This window comes from Antechinus flavipes, chromosome 2 (assembly GCF_016432865.1).
Source record: "Antechinus flavipes isolate AdamAnt ecotype Samford, QLD, Australia chromosome 2, AdamAnt_v2, whole genome shotgun sequence".
Lineage (NCBI taxonomy): Eukaryota > Metazoa > Chordata > Mammalia > Dasyuromorphia > Dasyuridae > Antechinus > Antechinus flavipes.
The window spans coordinates 48,354,873-48,362,139 of NC_067399.1; the positions used below are offsets into that span (position 1 = coordinate 48,354,873).

Sequence of the window (7,267 nt, forward strand, 5' to 3'; positions counted from 1 at the left end):
AATCTGAAATGTCAGAACTGGTCAGAGCCTTAGAATTCAGAATGGCAACGCTCCAGGGGACTTGAGTGTGTGCTCCTTGCATTAACGGAGGATGAAGCTAAGCCCCATCCATTGGGACTAGCCCCGCTCACCCCTTAGAATATTCTGAAGCCAGCTGGGCCGCCTCCAAATTCAGGGCTCTAGCTGTCTTCTTATCCCTCAACCAAGAAAATTGATCCATTTCAGCCAGATGTCTTAATATAAATGTAACAGGGCAAAATTAAAATTCCATCTGGTAATCTCTTTATTAGCCCATGAAATTGGGTTTCATGGGCCCCACGTCCTGCAAGCTTCTTTCTGAGCTCACACAGCTCACACCCCTTTGCTGTATGGTAGAGACAAATAAAAGAGCTGGAGGCGGTCAGATTGGCTTCCAGCACCAGAGGGGAGGTTCACACATTTCCCCCGCAGGTCCCCAGGGTGCCATAAATAATTCTTGTAAAGGTGAATTGAGATCAAAACACTGGGTTCATGGATCAGTAGGTGCTGATACCTGTAACTTCCAAAGGCTCTACGTGGGCCTGGGAGAGAAAAGGAGGTTCTGTGATATATATATATATATATTTTTTGGTTAGCTTAGATAACTCTTTGCATCTGCATTGCTTTCACCAATAGGAAACCCTCTTATGACTTAAATAAAATTAAGCAGAATTATCAGAAGAACAGAGAGAAATAGGGTTTCACAAATGTCTCAGAGAGTATGCGAATCCAGCATTTTGGCAGACTGCAAAGTAATTGTAAATCCCCAGTAAGATTCTGGGGGGAAGGTTTTTCCATTTTATTTCATGTCTCCCCCAACCAAGTCACTTAATCACTCCATGATCTAGGCAATTCTAAGACTGTTAAGGTGCTGCCCTCCTTTGGTAAAGAGAGTTTCCTCACCTGGGAATTCCCCAAACCAATTAAATCACATGTCCAGTTCCCATTTTACAAGGCTCCATTATCTCGTTCAACCTTTATAGATGCAACAAGTACCCATACCTAAGGTGAGTTGAAAGTAGAATTTGAATTTAAGTCACTGAGGACAGCAAATCCGCTTTCCAGTCCTCTATACACTTAAGGTGAGAGGTTGAATCTAAATAGTCTCAAAGGAAGAGGGGTGGGAGAAAAAACAGAAGATACATTTATTAAGCACCTACTGTGTGCCAAATATTTTGCTAAGCACGTCACAAAAATATTCTCTCATTTGATCCTGGCTACACCCCAAGGAGGTGGATGCTTTTATTGTTGAGGAAACGGAGGCAAACAGAGGTTAATTGACTTGCCCAGGATCAAACGTTTAGTAAAATGTCTGAGGCCAGATTTTAACTCCTGTCTCCCTGATTGTACCCCCGGTGCTCTATTCTCAGCATCACTTAATTCCTCCTCAAAGAAGGGTTCATTTTTTAAAAGTCTAGTCAGAGATTTATCAATCCCATTAAGATACGATTCAAAGCACATGTCTTACTAAAAATCATTATAATAGGATTTGATTTTGCAATAAGGCAGGATTTTCCAAATTGCAAATTTCATCAAAGCTAAACAAACCAGACCTTCCCTAAATCCACTGCAAAGAAGCCTCCTGGGATTTAGATATGCCCAATGATCCTGTACAGCCTGAAATCAGTCATTCTCTGTCTCCTCACACACACACACTCATATATTTATTTTTGGCTTTGTTCCAACTAAATAATGCAGCTCCCAGAGACCTATTTAGATAGCTGGAAAGTTAAGTGATAAGCAAAAAGGCAAATTATATAAAATTGAGATGTAATGGGGAAATATTATTCGGATGGTCAGAATGCTTCCACTTTTTAAAAAAAGTATTAGGATTCTCTATTTTAGTTTTGAAGTTTTGCCATATTGGCAAACACGTTAGCTTTGCACTCAATATCTTCCATAATTTGAACCCAATTTTCTCTTGGCCTCTTCCCACTATTTCCTTAAATGAACCTGCTAAACTGGTTTATTCATTGTCCCTTTAAATATGCCTTTACTTTTTCTGCCTAAAAAAGGAGGACTTCTAAAATGTTTGCCTCCCTCTTGTGTCCCTAGAAATTGAAAACTTACCCAAACTTAAAAGATGTGGTTTAAATTCTACCTTCTCCATTAAACTGACTTGGACTGATAGAATTCAAGGGAACCTAAATCTAATTAGCTCCTTTTGTGTGAAAATGAGTTCTTCTTTCCCTCTTCCTAGAAGACTGTCAAAGTCTAATTAGAGTTAGTGTGAGAATTAGCACTAGAATTCAGGCTTCAATTGGGAAACTAATGGGTTTTTCCACCATATAACAGCCCCAGTTGGAATCCCTCTTCCTTCTGAACTCCAAAGTACATTTAATTTTAGGAAGATTTAGGAATCATCTAGCAGGTTTAAGAGAAGACCGTTAAAGGAAAAGTTTAACAATATATGTCCTCAGTGAGCTTGGATTCATTTACTTTCTCCATCACTCATTTCACAGTTGTCACTCATTAACTTTCCTGATTGCCCCAGCTTGTGTTTCTGCTTAAATTGGAATCTCATTTCCCACCTGGCTGCACTCCATTGGGATTTCTCTGACTTTCCACCATGCCCTAGGGACCTCAGCATTGGGAAGATTCATCATTCTGCAAGATCATATCAACCTTGGTACTCACCTCCCATCACTACCCTGTGCTCAGGACACACATGTTCCATTTTCCACCTGGCTGCATGACTAGGATTTCTGGCTTTTTCACTCCCCTCCCCCCCAACTTTTCAGATTCTTTTGTGTGTTTTCTCCCATTAGATTGTTGAGCCCTAAAGGGCTAGAACTTTGTGTGTTTGTGTGTATTTCCCCTCCAACTTAGCACCTAGCTTAACAAACGTTTATTGACTATTGACTAAATTATTCTAGAACATTTTGTCTAGATCTCATCTTGGGACTCTAATGGGTTCTTTACCATAATACTGATTTTTAATTTTTTTTAATCAGCATAATCAGACTATAAATCAGCAATCCTAAATCTTCCTAAAATTAAATGTACTTTGGAGTTCAGAAGGAAGAGGGATTCCAACTGGGCTGTTATATGATGGAAAAATCCATTAGTTTCCCAATTGAAGCCTGAATTCTAGTGCTAATTCTCACACTAACTCTAATTAGCATTTCACTTGGTATTTTGCTCATCTGCACACATGTTGGAGACCATCAGGTGAACTGAGAGAAGGGACTATTTTTTCTCTTTATGTAAGAATATTAGATATAATTCACATACAAAAATTTGTGAGCAGGTAGAAGTAGTATTATCCCAATTTTACAGAATAGGACATTGAGACTCAAGACCTGTTAAGTAACACAGTAGTAATAGTAGTAACAACAACAATAATAATGATATCTAGTATTTATATAATGCCTACTATATGCCAGGCTCTGTGCTAAGCATTTTACAAATATTTCATTTGCTCCTCACAACAATCCTGAGAGACAAGTGCTGTTGTTATCCCCATTTTAAGCAAACAGGGCCGTGATTTGCCAAGGGTCACAAAGCTAATAAGTGTCTGAGATCAAGATTTTATTCAAGTTTTCCTAACTTTAGGCCCGATGTTCTATCCACTAAGCCATTCTCTGAATACGCATCTTCTGATTGCAATTCCTACAAATTCTACAAATATGGCTGCTCTGTGCCCTTTGTACAATACCTTGCATACCAGAGAATAAATATTGTCAGGTAGAATTACTGTTCGTTTTTTTTTTTTTTTTTTTATGGACCTTTTAATTACTTATAGATAAAATTCTAAGGGCAAAATCCTTTCTTCTATTTCTTCATGTGGGAATTCCCCATGGCATCCAGCATATCAGGGCCTGGAAAGATTTTAGGAGTCATCAAGTTCAATCCTTCCATTTGATAGATGAGGAAACTGAAGCTCTAAATGGTGAAGTCAATCAATCAACATGCATTTATTTTTATTTTTTGCTGAGGCAAGTGGGGTTAAGTGACTTGCCCAGGATCATACAGCAAGGACGTGTTAAGTGTCTGAGGCTAGATTTGAACTCGGGTTCAGACTTCAGGGCTGGTGCTCTATCCACTGCACCATCTAGCTGCCCCACAACATGCATTTATTAAACACCTAATCCAAAATTCAATATGGACTGAGAGGAAGCACTGATTGGCAGATATTCAGATCCTCCAGTCCAGTCTGCTGACAGAGAAGATGATTGCTCACAATATTAAGAGACTCTGAGAATTTCAATCTTTCTAAACATTCAGGATGAAACTGAGATAGAAGAAATTATCAATGATATTTTTCAACATGGCAAAATATGTTTTAGCCCTCAATAGAAATTCAAGAGCAACTGTATGGATATGGTCAAGTTATTTTCAGTGGAAGAAATTTTTTTACTTCCCAAAACTTCCTGAAACATTCATTAGCCCAGGGATGATGGCTTTGTCAACAGGGGTCTGGATCTCATCTTCATCTCAGGTTTTGGATTTGACAAATAGGGCAACCACCTGGGAAGGGAGAAGGGGGAAAGGATAGGATACTATGACATCTACTTGAAGCAGGTGCTTATAGCTCCAAGAAAGAAAGCTTTATATGATTGTTTGGCTTTCAAAGAGCAGATCTGTGGTACGATGCCCATTGGAGAAAATGAAATGAGAATAGATGAAGTCTCTACAAAGACAAACTGGTTCTCAGTGACAATCCTGTGCAATGATCTGGGTTTTGTAGTCCAGTAAAATAAAATGCATCTCTTCTATCCACAAATCATATGGAACTCTACCCTTGTATTACTAAGAACTAGGTTACTATCGGTATAATTAGAAAAGGTTTAGTATGAAATATTAGTTTAAAATCTTTAGCAATACGAATAATAGAATATTAGTTAAAAGTGAACATTTCATTTAGTGATTTTTTTCTACCTAACTTCCTGATGTTAAAATGACAATTTTATATTTCCTTTGAACTTCAAATTATAAATGAGATTCCATGGTCCAACTTGGTTGAAGAGAACGGAAACAAATTCAATTAGAACAAGGACTTTACTGGATTCTAACATGTCCTTCAATGGTTCTGCTCTAATTCCTAGGACATAGGAAAATTTGATCAATATTAATTACTTTGTTGATATTTGTTCCTGGTTCAGACTTTAGAGAGGGCAAATAGTACTCATCATGTCTATTGATCCTTTTTTTAGTTCACCCAATCTGAAATTTTGGGTTAAACACTTCATAGCTTTTGTGGGTTAAAGTGATGAAGAATACAACAGAAATTTCTCATTGATTTTGCAGTTTGATACCATAATTCCCCATGATTAGTCCCTAAATGTTTCATTATAGAAAGTTATGTGTTAGCATTCCTAGATTCTAATACCAAGTTCTGATGCTATATCGACAATAAACTTAGCCCCATTCATTTGAGGTTTCTGACTCGGAAATAAAATTTGCCTTGGGTTGAAAGTTGGCTGACAATATTTTGCCTAAGGTAACAATAGCCTTTTTCTGATGTAGTAATAACTTTTTTTAAAAATGCATTCGGGGTTAAGTGACTTGTCCAGAGTCACACAGTTAGGAAATATTAAGTGTCTAAGATCGGATATGAACGCAGGTCCTCTTGACTTCAGAGCTGGTGCTCTATCTGCTTTGCCTTCTAGTTGCCCCTGGAATGTGGTAAAAACTTAAAAGTGACATGATTTGAATAACTTGTTCATAATGGCTTAAAGAATTGTATGTGAATATACATATATTGTATTTAACTTATACTTTAACATTTTTAACATGTATTGGTCAACCTGCCATCTAGCGGAAGAGGTCTGGGGAAGGAGGGGAAAAGTTGGAACAAAAAGGTTTTGCAATTGTCAATGCTGAAAAATTACCCATGCATATATCCTGTAAATAAAATAATTTTTTTTAAAATTTAATTTTATTTAATAATAACTTTGTATTGACAGAATCCATGCCAGGATAATTTTTACACAGCATTATCCCTTGAAATTACTTATGTTTCATTTTTTCCCCTCCCTCCCTCCTCCCCCCCCCCCAAGATGGCAAGCAGTCCTATATATGTTAATTAAATAAAATAATTTTAAAAAAAGAATTGTATGTGATTTGAGACTTTGTGTAGAAAGAACACAGACATGCTGCAAAGAAAGTCCAAGTAGACGACAAAGAATGAAGAAAAGAAGATGTTAACAATCCTATGAACAAGGTGAAGGGCATGGCCTGTGGCCTATAAGTGCAACCATTATGTTAGTTTTTAAAACCTCACTCAACACGGATATGTTGAATTATTTAGACTATAAATATCCATGTTAAATACACTCTAATTGTAAAAGCATCAGTATTGATGCTTTTTTAATAATTAAGACCTTATCAGATAACTTTTTGCTATAGATTGAATTCGGATTTTTCATTGTTGCCTTAAATTGGGGTGTTTTGGAGGGTACATAAATGTAATTTTTGGTGTTTTTTTAACATGAAACCATGAATCTATTACTTATATTTGAAAAAATATGTAATAAATCAAACATGTTAGTTTCAAAGTTAAAAAAAAAAATCCCAACACAGGTACCAAGGCAATGATATCATCTAGGCTCTTGATGTAACCTAAATGGTAATGCTGGAGTCTTCTGACTCTGAATTTGACCCTCTTTTCATTTAACCAAAAATATTTGTTGGTAGAATGAAATTCAATATTTACTAGCTATTTTAAAAATATCTCCAAAGAGGTTTAGGACCATTAAATGTAAAAAAAAAAAAAAAAAATTTCCAAAGACTGGTACTCTGTAGGAAGCACTGTTATTTGACTTAGTCATGATAATGAAATTTGAAATGAAAAAAAAAAATCTGCTTCTCCTCTTAGGAAAAAATGAAAGTAGTATAAATATTCTTTGGGTCATGGCCATTTTTTCATCCATTTGAAAAACAAATGCCTGGGTATAATTCCAACAACTTATCATTTATGTCCATCTTGACTCAACTGTACTCACATTATGGTGAGTAAAGAACATAAGAGTTATTCTTTTAAAATAAGGTTAGAAAAGCATTATCTCTAGTCCTACTTTCATTGATCTAAAATTCTAGGATCTACTTAACTAATGTATAAGCTTTCTGAGGGTAGGAAGGGTATTTTTTTTTTCCATTTCCTGAAATGTTGCACATGATAAATTTAAGAGACAATTGAGTTTAGCAGAAAGACAGTTTACTTTGGAAACTCAAAAGACCTGAGCTCAAATACTGGCTCTGACATCCATCATCTATAATACTCAGCTTCTCTGAGGCTATTTTTCAT

The 7,267-nt window shown here is 36.4% G+C and overlaps 1 pseudogene; it reads left to right on the forward strand.

The window, feature by feature from the left end:
- Nucleotides 1-739: 739 nt before the first annotated feature.
- On the forward strand, nt 740-4,754 carry LOC127546406 (5-formyltetrahydrofolate cyclo-ligase-like; annotated as a pseudogene).
- Nucleotides 4,755-7,267: the final 2,513 nt, after the last annotated feature.